Below are 11,910 nucleotides of genomic sequence, written 5' to 3'. Positions count from 1 at the left end.
TAAGGCGCGAAGTGCGGATGACTTCCATGTTTATCAAATAATAGACAAATGACATCTACCGAGGGTAGCCCGCTCCCGCGTTGACTCTGGTTAACTATGTTTTCATTGCAAAGCCCCTTCTAAGAGACAGTTATTTCACAATGAAGCTACCATGTAGTTACATTCTTGGTTGGTCTACTTAGGTAACTTTAATGGCTCATATTCCGTCTTACAAACATTGTTCGTATATTCTATATCTTTTTCCATGTATTTTTCAATTATTTATTATATTTTCTTACCAAAACGAAACCCCTATACCAAGAAATGACTAGGGTGACGTTTGCAGGAAAGAAGAATATCTGCATCGGTCTTATTACGGTAATTGAACGGAAAACAGCATACAAGTTCAATTAATAAACAGCAAATTTTTTAATTGAAAAATGGACCTAACATTTAAATGCATATTTTTACTACAAATCTTTACAAAAGAAATGCCAATTTTTGGGAGCTAGCACTAAAATCTTCCAATGATGCCTCCTTATTTTCTAGTGCCTGGCTCTGAAAAAAAGAAAAAAAAATATGCTAGTATCGCGACATTGTGCAAGAAATTGTGGACTTATGAGAATTGTATACGAAATATGGTCAATTAAAAAGTTGAGGAAAAGCTTTCTTTTCACTAATATATGAAACGAATGACTGTGATTTCTGCAATCACCAAGAAGGTAATTTAAGATGATGGCTTCACAAAATGATTGTAGAAAACAAGAACTGTTGCTGAATGCTGCTAATAATGGTGATTTAATTTCCAGGGTTATTAAAGACAGGAAATGTAATCAATGAGGTCATTTTATTCATATCTATACAAAATTTCTTCGTGGGTACTTCAGTGATAACGGAAAGAAAAAAAAATAAAAATCGAGTTTATGTGTGCCCCCTTGAAAATTTAAAATTAGCTGCTTCAGACAGTATTGGGGTTATTAAATTACACAAATTTTTCCTGTGGCCTAATTGTGTTAATTCACGCCTAGTTGCAGTAATGTCATGCCCATTGCAGAAAGAAATTCTTGAGAATGAAAGGTTGTTTTGTTGGTCATCATCTAAAAGAAAATGTAAAAAGATATCTTGTAATAAATTAGTCTCTGTAGTAAGGGTTGCTCTACATTAGTCACAAGGATGAACCTTGAGAAATGTCTGCACTGCATGAACCCCCGAGTATGTAAATTAACCAATTTTTTTACACTTAGCATTAACTTTTCCTTGTCTTCAGTTGGTTCTCCTGTACTTAATTGCATGTATTCATGAAAAGGAGAGGATAAGTCAGTCAAAAGATCACAGCCATCCTCAATGGCATTTCCTAGGATCTGGTTTGGAAAGCAAATTATTAATTTGTCCAGAACTTGTGTGTATTTGGGTTGTGATTATCCCCAGTTTGGTCTAATACTGTTGAAAAAAATTCTACCGGATTTTGATTCCTGTTTCTTGTGTTCAGGTTCCAGAACTGCTTAGTTTTCAGTTCAGCCCATAAGAACATTACCACCCTCATAATTGTTTACCACTTATCATGCAAAAGAGGGTGGATTACCTTTTTCTTTCCCGGGAACTATCCGGTGCCTGGAAGGTCCTGGAATTCATGAATCAAACTATTTGAAGCGATAAATTGCCAGCAGGAAGAATTGGATAAGAAATGGCAAAGTTAGCTGCAAATGTAAGAAGATGCTCAGGACTGAGTGAGATGGAGGCAATTGAAACCTGTCAGAAGACATCCACTTCAGACAGGTAATTTGTGTTAAAATGACACTATTTTACCGTAAAATATCATCGATTGAATTTAGCATCAAGGTGCAACATTTATTCAACTTGGACGATTATAATGCAGCATAAAAGTACCTTGTCGTGGATAATGAATGGGCAACTCTTGATGCAGAAAAGTCAGAGAACAGAAAGCGAACTTTCGCGAGGGAAAGCTTCAGACAATGACATAACGGCATGGCCCATCATCCCATTGTTATAGAATTCCTTTTCGGCTCACAACATATGTATGTTAGTATGTTCTTTGAATGAAGACTTTGTAATATAAGGCATAAACATTTTAAGGCTAAAGAAAACATCATTAGATTCCTTAAGTTCGTGTCATCCATAAGGAGTGACTTGTCATTATTTGTCACCACAAATATTCAAATTAAATAAAGAAAAAAAATCCAAAATATCTCCAGATCAAGGAGTGTTCCGACCTTTTGAGTGGACATTAAATATAAGGTGTTTCACAGGTTTCCAAGTAATCGCCACCCTGTGTTTAACACAGGATGCTCTGGATTTCCAATTACAATTACCCACTTTTGAGGCCATCTCATGTAAAATAAATCCATAGCAAATAGGTAGAAGGGACAGAACGGGTTTACTTGAAATTAAACCATCTTTTTCCTTCAAAGGGTTCGCCCAGATCAATTAATGTCAATTAATTCTCTTTGAATTTCACATTATATAAGCAAAGAATTTCAGTCTTTCTTTATTCCGGACTTTCTTTGAATATACAGGGATTTCTAAAATTCTCACTCCCAACTTTTCCTGATTTTCCATACAAATATGCTTTTCTTCTTCCCGATTTAAGTTAGGGGATACTTAAGAAAGTGGATATTTTTTTCAATTTCTGGGCAATGGAGTAGCAGCTTCATTTATTGGGTAATATTTTTTGGAAACTAACAATGTACAACTTTGAGTTATTTTACGTACCCTAACCTGATAGCAGAATTGATTTTACATTCATCCATATCAATCAACACTTAGGTTGGTTTTCACAGGTGCAGTCACCCCAAACTTCTAGTAAGCCTAAAAGCTGACCCAAAACTTTTGATAACTTAGCAACTTCAGTGCAGGAGGATATATTACCACCTTATTAGCTAAAATGTGTAATAATTACATATATCTATTTCTTCAAGTTCAGGAAACTGATTAGACTAAAATAGATGAATGTCATCGTGGGTCTACTGCATTTTGAAATATAGCTTAAGTTAGAAAAATATTGAAAGGAGAGATTACATTTATGTATATCTTTTGGACCATAAGGATGTTGATGATAAATTTCATAAAATACAAACTTGTTCCAATTGCTCTCACTCAGTTGCAAATAAAATAAAACTGATGGTGCGCCATTGTTCTGATTTTGATCCCCACTCTCTCCCTGAATCGTCCAATATTATTCATTCATTATAAGGAATTAATTATAGCTAGGGTAATTTTAGTACTTATAAATTTGCTCTATGGCAGTAATAACAAGCTCGATCCTTCAGGTACCTCTTTATATTAACATTAGTATGCTGGTAGGATGAATTTTTTTGATGGACCCAAAAAACGAATTATATTGACAATTTTCATATTCATGGATATTATTTTGTCTGATACAAAAGAGGTGGTTAGGAACATGTCTCACCATCGACATTGAAAATAAGTGATAATATTAATTTTATAAGGTGTTCACTAAATTTATTTAACCATCATCCTTTAGCTTTCAAGTCCAGCAATACAGCCTATCCATAATGTTTTCCCTCTTACAGCGGAACGAATAGAAATTCGTGGAATGTCTGTTAACGGTAGAGTGAGTCTGAGTGAGCTGCGGATATTATTACCCTTGGTAGTGTCGCTTAGACGTTGGACCTATGGTCGGGATGAATAATGTGTGTAATATTACAAATATCATTTAATTAAATTAAAATTTAATTTCACAGTATGGTTACACCATGTAACCGAAGGCATATACATTAATAAGCGCTATATTTTGCGGTTTTCCGTCAAAGCTATGTTGGTCTCTTTTATTTTTTACATGCATGTCATCAACGCGATAACAGGGAACTGTGTTTCGCTAAGCTCTGCTGTCAGGACAACAAAAAGAGTGCATGTCATTGCGCGGATGAAGCACAATATATAGCATGCCTGTATGGGGCATTTCCGTAAGATTAAAAGCAGTATCAATATTTGCAAGTTTATGAAAATATGCGCTATTTCCGATCATATTTCCGGAGTAATAGCAACGCCGTCGATTCATATATATGTGTCCGACGCTCCACGACTGGCAAGGCTTCGACAACAGAATTTCCTAAGAACAGAATAATTAAAAAATGTGAACTACCTATCGCACGAGTATATACCGCTTGACACAAAAATATACTTGGCCTCAATATAATTTAAGCGCGACAAAAGCATTGCGGTGCAAAATATCTTATCACGTGCCTGCCGCAAATGCTACTCGCTGGCTCGATTAGTTATACAAGGTCACAGAATATTTGGAAATGTTCCGTTTCAAACTTATCCGGATTTCTCGTCATGCGGCGAATTAACTTTTTAGCCTCGTTGGCTTCGGGGTAACGTCCTTGCTTGCCAGCCCAGAGGACGTAAGCAATTCCTGTAAATGAATTTCCCTCCGCATCAGACTCGAGTGTTTGTTATTGTCCGTGGCCGGAATATAGCCATCTCTATGATGTTAGAAAATTGAAGATTATGGAACTTTTCTCGTAATGTATGGGTTGAATTTATCGCTTGTATGAACCACTAACTAGTTGCCAATGCCACCAAAATACTCATTAGATTTCGACGATAGTATACCAACTTCTGATGTCGCATAATTGGAAGAAACCTAACTGCATGTTTTCTCTATCAGAAGCTTAGTTCCTCATAGGGATCACAGGGGTACACTCGGTGTTCCTGCATATTGGTATTTTCTCCCTTGTAAAACTGCCTGTATTTACCGCGGTATATCTCAGAAAGGGGGATTTGAGTAGATCACTTCAATTACATATTTGTGCTAAAAGAGAGTACGCATCATGAATTTCAACTTATTATTTTCAATTTAGAGGAATAAGAATAGAAAGGTTATATGAAATAAACATTTCGAAACCATTTTAACAGTGCGATAAATTATGTAAGAATTCTGAAGCGACATTTTAGTTAGTGGGCATTTCGACGATGTGTTTTTTGGTGATCGAGGGAAATTAAAATTCCGTCTTCACATATAATGTCTAAATTAATGCAAATAGTAAACATTATGTAAGATTCCTTCTGTACCCCCTGCCTTACCTTCAATAAGGTAACGTAATGAAATGCCATACCCTCCTCCCATCTAAAAGCCCCTTGTAACTTGAGGACAGCCCCATTATGGGAGAATGGCATGAAGGGAAGATCACTCCTTGCACAGAGGCTAGAATTGGGCGTAGGTTTCTCAACCCTTAGTGAAGGCAAATGTCTTCGAGGAATAGCACTCAGTAAAGGCAGGGGCACCCCCTTTCTCTCAAATTGACAAGAAGCCTGAGCTCGTTTGGAGTCTGGTAAAATTACCGATTTATTTTAAGTCTGGGTGACATTAAAAGTCGAATCACTCTGGTTTGGCCCAGTTAGCGATGGAAAAAAAGTCTTACGACCGTAGGGAGACTAAATGTCGCCGGGTAAAAATGTTCACGATTGAATGATGGTTTACAGAGAAGTAGAAGACATTAAATAATGGAAAATAAGGCGAAGTAGTCAGAATAAATTCCCATTATTCTACAGGAAACATGGTACAAAGGTACATCGCCTGGTGGGTTTTTAAGATGAAGTCGAGCGTAGCTCAAGCAGGTTTTCCAATTTGCAGGTTCCAATTTTGAGTGTTTACGGAATACTGACGTATAAAATGTGGAATTACGGTAAAACGTTGAGTGTAACTATTCGACGGCGGAAGAATTCGCCTTTTTATTTCATTTTCTTTTTTTAATGTTGAAAAAATAAGGATATATTTTTATACGATGAGTTGCATAGTTTAATTAATTCTTTTAAATTCCCAGAATATTAAATTCCCCAAATTAATTTCGAAAAATATTTTTTTCTTATCTCTTATTAGCCTGCTCACCATAGGAATGATCAGTCATTTGGAGAGAAATTAAAGTAAGTTAAAAGTAATTAATTAAAATTAATTAATTAAAAGTAATTTTTAAATAATTTATAGCCCTATCCGCTAAATAATTGCTCTTCCGAAAACATTATATACATAGAATAAATTTTCACGCAACAATTACTTTCATCTTGGAGTTTTTGCTAAAGGTATCCGAGAGACAAAATTGTGGAAATATAAGGGAAATAATATGGTGGTAAAAGAAAAATCTAGAGAAATGAGGAAAAAGCGAGAAGAGGCATTACGATAGCTTTCTGTGATTAGGTTAAGAACACGATGAAGTCCATTTTTGCTGATTTTAAATGTGCAACAAGGGGAAACGAAATAAAAGTTACATTCTCGATTATGTAGCTGAAATGGTACAACTGAATAAGTAAATCAAGGGCTCATACCTCCAATATCTAGGCGGTCTTACCCTGAAAGAAGTAATTTTGTGGCGCTAATTGTTCTTTAATGACAGCTTTCTACGAACTTTCCTCTCTACTCTGCTCACCTGTCAAATCATTAATTTCTGACTTGTTTCTAAGTACAACGGGAGGAATATCATCCTTCCTTCACGTTTCCTTACCCATTTTATCCAAATAACACATGCCAGCTTTTTCAGAGAGGCACTGTACATATATACCATGCATGTGTTCTCTTTACGTTCAAGTAGTGCCTACCTTGCTCAGTAGTGCTCGTTTGAACGCGGCCGAGTATGGAAGGGTACGCGTAGGTCTATCCTTCTTATTGAGTGGTGCATGGTTTTACATTCGTAAAACCTGTAGTAACAATTCAAAATAATTCTAGACCTTGCAAATTTCACCTTTCGTTTGTGATGAGTTGATCCTAAAATTATTCACCCATCCGTATAGCTCGATATTCCCCTCTAATTAGTAGTATCGTCGACGAAAAGTCTAGTACTCTCAACTTTTATCATATAGGACAGCAATAATAAAACATTCTTCGAAGCCTTTGGACTACGCACCAGTCTTTGGAGCGCAAGGTAGTACAGGGTAGACCAGAAACTCAAGGACATGCTCATTAATAAGTACGAAATATTTGTCCATTAGATCCGCAGATTCTTCCAAAATTCCTCTGAATAGCAATAACAATTTCGAAGCATTAATACATAAATGCTAGACATATCCCGTGAAAGCAATCATTTTGCTTGATCGGGGTGATCTTTGAGCAAATGATTTTTTCAGGGACAACTTCCACGCATCCACAGTCACCAGTGGACGAGACTGCCTACAAAACTTCAGTATGTAATTTTTTTCAGGGTCATCGTTCCAAAATTATTCATGAGCATTGTGAAGAGATTTACGAGAGGAAAGATACACAGTAGCTAGATAAAAAAGAATTGATCATTTGATATAGGATGGAACAGAAGCAGAAAACTTGAACAGATCTGACAAAAGAAGGACATCTGGTCGCCATTCACTGGACAAAGGCACAAATGCATCAGCTAGTGACGGTCTGGTGATTCACGGGCACGGAGCCAATACGTGATTGTCGCGGCGAACGACAAGCGCCAGCTGTCACCAGTACGTTGACCTTGCGATTAATTGCAAGTGAGATAGATTTAGCACGCAAATGTTTTTGGTCGCTTCCTCACTCGGATCTCATGTGGTACATTGAGTGATTGAAGGGTGAGGAATGAAAAGGCCATCTAGTTCCTCAGCCCCCCTTCTTCCGAAAAGCTCCCAGCTAAGGATCCAGTACATCCTGAGGAGGTGGTTAGTACGTGGGCAAGGGGAGGGCAGAAGAATCGGCAATCGTCCTTCATATAGATTCATTCCTGAGAGCAACAAAAAGCCATAAAAAATCTGACTATCATACGCGAGATATCATTACAACTCTTTTATAAACGGGGCCCCAGAACATTTTTCTTGAGTTGGTTTCATTGAGTTAATGCCATTAACTGGATGACTGGATGAATTACATGTTTTCAAGACGGATGAAGTTCTGAGATTGTAAACATATGATTTTAACCAAACCCCTTCCCTACCAAATTAAATCGTAAACGTTAATTTTCCGTCTCGTGTAAAATTTGCAATTAATTATACATATTCCAAGCCCTTGGTATTTAATTTTATTATGAGGACGGAAATTATGATGAATGAATTAGAATAATTGTTGAAACAATAGTTGAATCTGTTAATCTGAATTTTGCTTCCTCTGGAGAGTTTATGTGGCCTGAAATTGCGCTTCGTAGTTTTAATTATAAGCACATTCAATGAACTGCTAAGTAAAACGAATATTTTCACTCAAACGTTTTAGTGAGGCTTGGCAATCTGAAATTCCAAAAAAATCATTTATTTCCGCTGTAATAATACCTAATGTTACATAATAAAAGCGTTTGTTGCAAAAAATAATTTTGAAACCACCCAACTTATTATTATTATTTTTATTATCAACAAATTATTTTTCATAGATCGAATCTACTCTACTTTAGAAAAAGTATTCAACCAAGAGTAAATATTCCATAAGAACTGCGAGAGATGCCGCAACAATAACTTTTAACGGAGTCATCCGCTAATGTGCATTTTAATGCAACAGTTTAATAATCATTCGCCTTGGCTGGGATACGAACCCAGATTCCTCAATATCCGGTCGAGTGCTTTAGCCACTTACGCTATCGAGGGGTCCTCTTAAGCTCTGAAATTTTGGGGCTTTTAAAGGTACAACATGTAACGAAATACCGTACATCTCCCAAAATGTCTTGATCCGAACCCCGAGAGAGGCAAAAATTTTTCAGAGGTGGCGTTCAATTTTGTTCAACTTCTCAATTAAAAGTAGGCAAATGCTGGTACCGGGCTTCCCTCCACCCTTCCCCATTCCCTGAAAAGTCCTACCTCTTCCAATGTACGAGGGTCATCCGGAAAGTAGTACCCGTTCGTGCCGCATGCATCGCCGAATTTTTAGTGACTATGGCGTGCACTTTCATCTCATCGATACCAATATGAACTGCGATCATGCGCACACTTAACCGACGGTCTTCATTCAGCACGTACAGGCCAGGAAAAATTGTTACAGATACTTCTTAAACAAACCTTGTACTGCTGATTTCTTTCAACGAAGCGATATATGACATTAATTGAGTTGCAATTCAATCATACACGCATATTATAAAATGCTGATCATAAATTAATTCGCGAGCCAACATTTCAGTAGTGTCATTCCATTTCTACATTCTAACATGTTTTAATTAATACATTATTTAAAACTCGTTTAGGGTGTGACTGAAAATAGCAAATTAACGTGGTAAGGCCAGAGCCACTTTTAGAGCAAGACGAAGGTATTGGAAGGTACGAGGGTCATCCGGAAAGTAGTACCCGTTCGTGCCGCATGAAGTGCTGACGACGCGAGTAGCCGCTGGACGAGGTCAGATAGCTTCAGTGGCTTGTCTGCCTTATCTGAGCCAAGTTGCGTGACGCTAGCATTGCCTGTGTTGTTTCTGTGATTGTTTACAATGTTTAAAAAAATTGAGAACGCCGCCAGTTGTGAAGTGAGGGCAGTGATTAAATTCCTCAATGCAAGAAACGTTCGCCCATGTGATATTCATCGCCAATTAAAGGAGGTGTATGGAGACAATGTAATGGACGAGTCGTCTGTTCGGCGGTGGTGTCGCAACTTCAACATGGGGAGGGGGAACACACACGACGATGAGCGTTCGGAGAGACCGTCTGTCATTACAGACCAACTGGTGAGCTCAGTTGACGAATTCGTGAGGAACGATCGGCGCGTCACAATTGATGACATCTGTGAGCATTTTCCCAATGTTTCTCGAACAATTGTTCATGAAATTGTTAAACACCATCTGCATTATGCAAAAATTTGTGCAAGATGGGTCCCTCGCGTATCTCAATGAGCTGGCGGCGAAGGACTATGCAGCAGGAATACAGAAACTTGTCACACGTTATGACAAATGCCTTAATTTGCTTGGAGATTATGTTGAGAAGTAGTTTAAAGTATCCTCTTTCAAATAAAATTTTTTATGTTTGTTAATATTTACTTTTGTGTCTTTATTTCACGAACGGGTACTACTTTCCGGATGACCCTCGTATCTACCTATATCTGTTGCTGAACGGAAAATTTTACTAAGGACACAATATTAATAAGAAAACGATCCTCGTTAAATGTCAAACAATCGTACTTTCACAGAAAATTATCTTTATTGGTAGTTATCTAAGTTTAAAGAACACATTCGTAGAATATCATAACCTTGTTCAAAGCACAGGTGCAGATATAATTATTGGAACAGAAAGGTGATTTACCACTGATATCTCCGGCGTTGAAATTTTCCCAAAATCCTTCCCCGTTTACAAAAATGACAGGGCAACTAGAATCGGGGGCGTTTTCTTCAATGCGGCTAAAAATTCTTGTGTCAGCAGGGCTGAGGTAATTACAGGTAACGTTTTGGAAAGCATTTGGTACTAAATTAATTGTTCTAAATCCAAAAGAATATATGTGCATTTTACCGGACGCTAAAGATAATTGAATACTAGAATTAGATCAGCAAATCAAAGGTTTCTTATCACAGCAAAATGGTCGCGACGTTATAATCGGTGAAGATTTAATGTCCCTTCTATTGATTGGAACACATATGGTTTTAAAACAAAAGACAAAGATACCTGCAAGTCGGCATTGAATTCCTTGCGTCAACTTGCCACTTCACCAACTAGGGGTGATAATAGTTTTGATTAGTTTGCAACGAGCATGACCAAAAAAGCCTTAACTACAGAAGCTATAAAATGAGTTAGAGACCAAGGGGCAGTAAATTCTGTTTTCGTTATACGGGGTCATAAATAAGAATTCTAAGAGAAAAATGTACTTTTTAAAGAAGGGGACTATGATGGTCTAAATTCCGTTCTACCGAGCCAATTTGCAAATTTTAAGAATGAGAGTAATCACCGAAATACTGAAGATACGAGGAATCACTGCCTTGACGTCACGCGCTCAACAGTTAACAAGTTCATCCCCTGTAAATGTATAAAATATAACACGGAGCTTAAATTGTTCAACGCGGATGTTAGAAAAGCATTGCAACGTCAAAGGCAATGTCACACTAAGACGAATTCTCTAGCGACAAATAGAATGAGCTCACTTATGATTACAAGATATCTAGGGCGAATGGCAAGAAGGAATTTCGGAAAGCGTTACGCGAATTCCAAAGGAAAAGATTTACGGAAAATTTAAAAAAGAATACGAAAGCATCTTAGTCGTACGCAAGAGAGGGTCAGGGAAATAAGTCAACACTTAATTCACTCAAATACGATGAAGGCGAAAGAGTATCCGGCAGTTTCGAAAAGGCCAATTTATTAAATTCTTTCTTTCAAAGCGTCTTCACCAATGTATCACCGAATGTCTTCGAGAGCTTTCCAAATCGTGCCGGCCAACCGATGCCTAAAATAGAAATGTCATTTAATGGAATGGAGCATTTACTGAAAAATATTAAGCCTAATAAATCCTACAGGCCCGATCAAATACCCGCTCGTATATTTAAGGAACTAGCGTCGGGAATTGCACCGTATCTAGAAATCATATTTATAAAATTGCTTGTAAATCACAAGGTTCGCAGTAATGAGGCGGCTGACGTAAAACCAATATTTGAAAACGGAGACAAGAAGGAACCGAGCAATTACAGGCCTACAGGTATTTCCCTCACATCCATTACACCCCAGGTCAAGATCCACATACGCGCTAGTTCGATCGTGAGACACCTCGATGGTCAGGAATTATTGATGAAAAATCAGCACGGGATCCGAAAGGGTAGATGCTGTGAGGCAAAACTTGCGCTTTTTTTCATTATATTCTTATTTCGGGAGAGAGCTATGTTCTAGTGGACGCAGTTTTTTCTAGATTTTAAGAAAGCTCTCGACCAAGTACCTCAAAGTAATCTACTTAAAAAACTAGAAGCGTATGGCATACATAAAAATAACCTGGGTTGTATTAGCGAGTATTTGAATGGTCGAGTACAAAGAGTAGTCATAGTTGGAGTCAGCTCGAACGCAGTAGAAGTCGCTTCAGCTGTT

General features: G+C 37.5%; 1 long non-coding RNA gene across 2 annotated transcripts; it reads left to right on the top strand.

Annotated features, from left to right (window-relative positions):
* The first annotated feature begins 79 nt into the window (after positions 1 to 79).
* LOC139698396 (uncharacterized) lies at positions 80 to 666 on the top strand. Of its 2 annotated transcripts, none has more exons than XR_011702914.1 (3): positions 80 to 182; positions 302 to 357; positions 529 to 666. It is a non-coding gene; the product is annotated as an uncharacterized lncRNA (long non-coding RNA). The 2 variants fall into 2 exon arrangements; XR_011702916.1 differs by having other exon boundaries at positions 135 to 182; positions 326 to 357; positions 529 to 546.
* Positions 667 to 11,910: the final 11,244 nt, after the last annotated feature.

The sequence above is a fragment of the Hetaerina americana genome, unplaced genomic scaffold, assembly GCF_022747635.1.
Source record: "Hetaerina americana unplaced genomic scaffold, ioHetAmer1.1.p SCAF_10, whole genome shotgun sequence".
Taxonomy (NCBI): Eukaryota; Metazoa; Arthropoda; class Insecta; order Odonata; family Calopterygidae; genus Hetaerina; species Hetaerina americana.
Note: the sequence above shows the minus strand (reverse complement) of the source record. Positions and strands in the feature narration are given on the sequence as shown.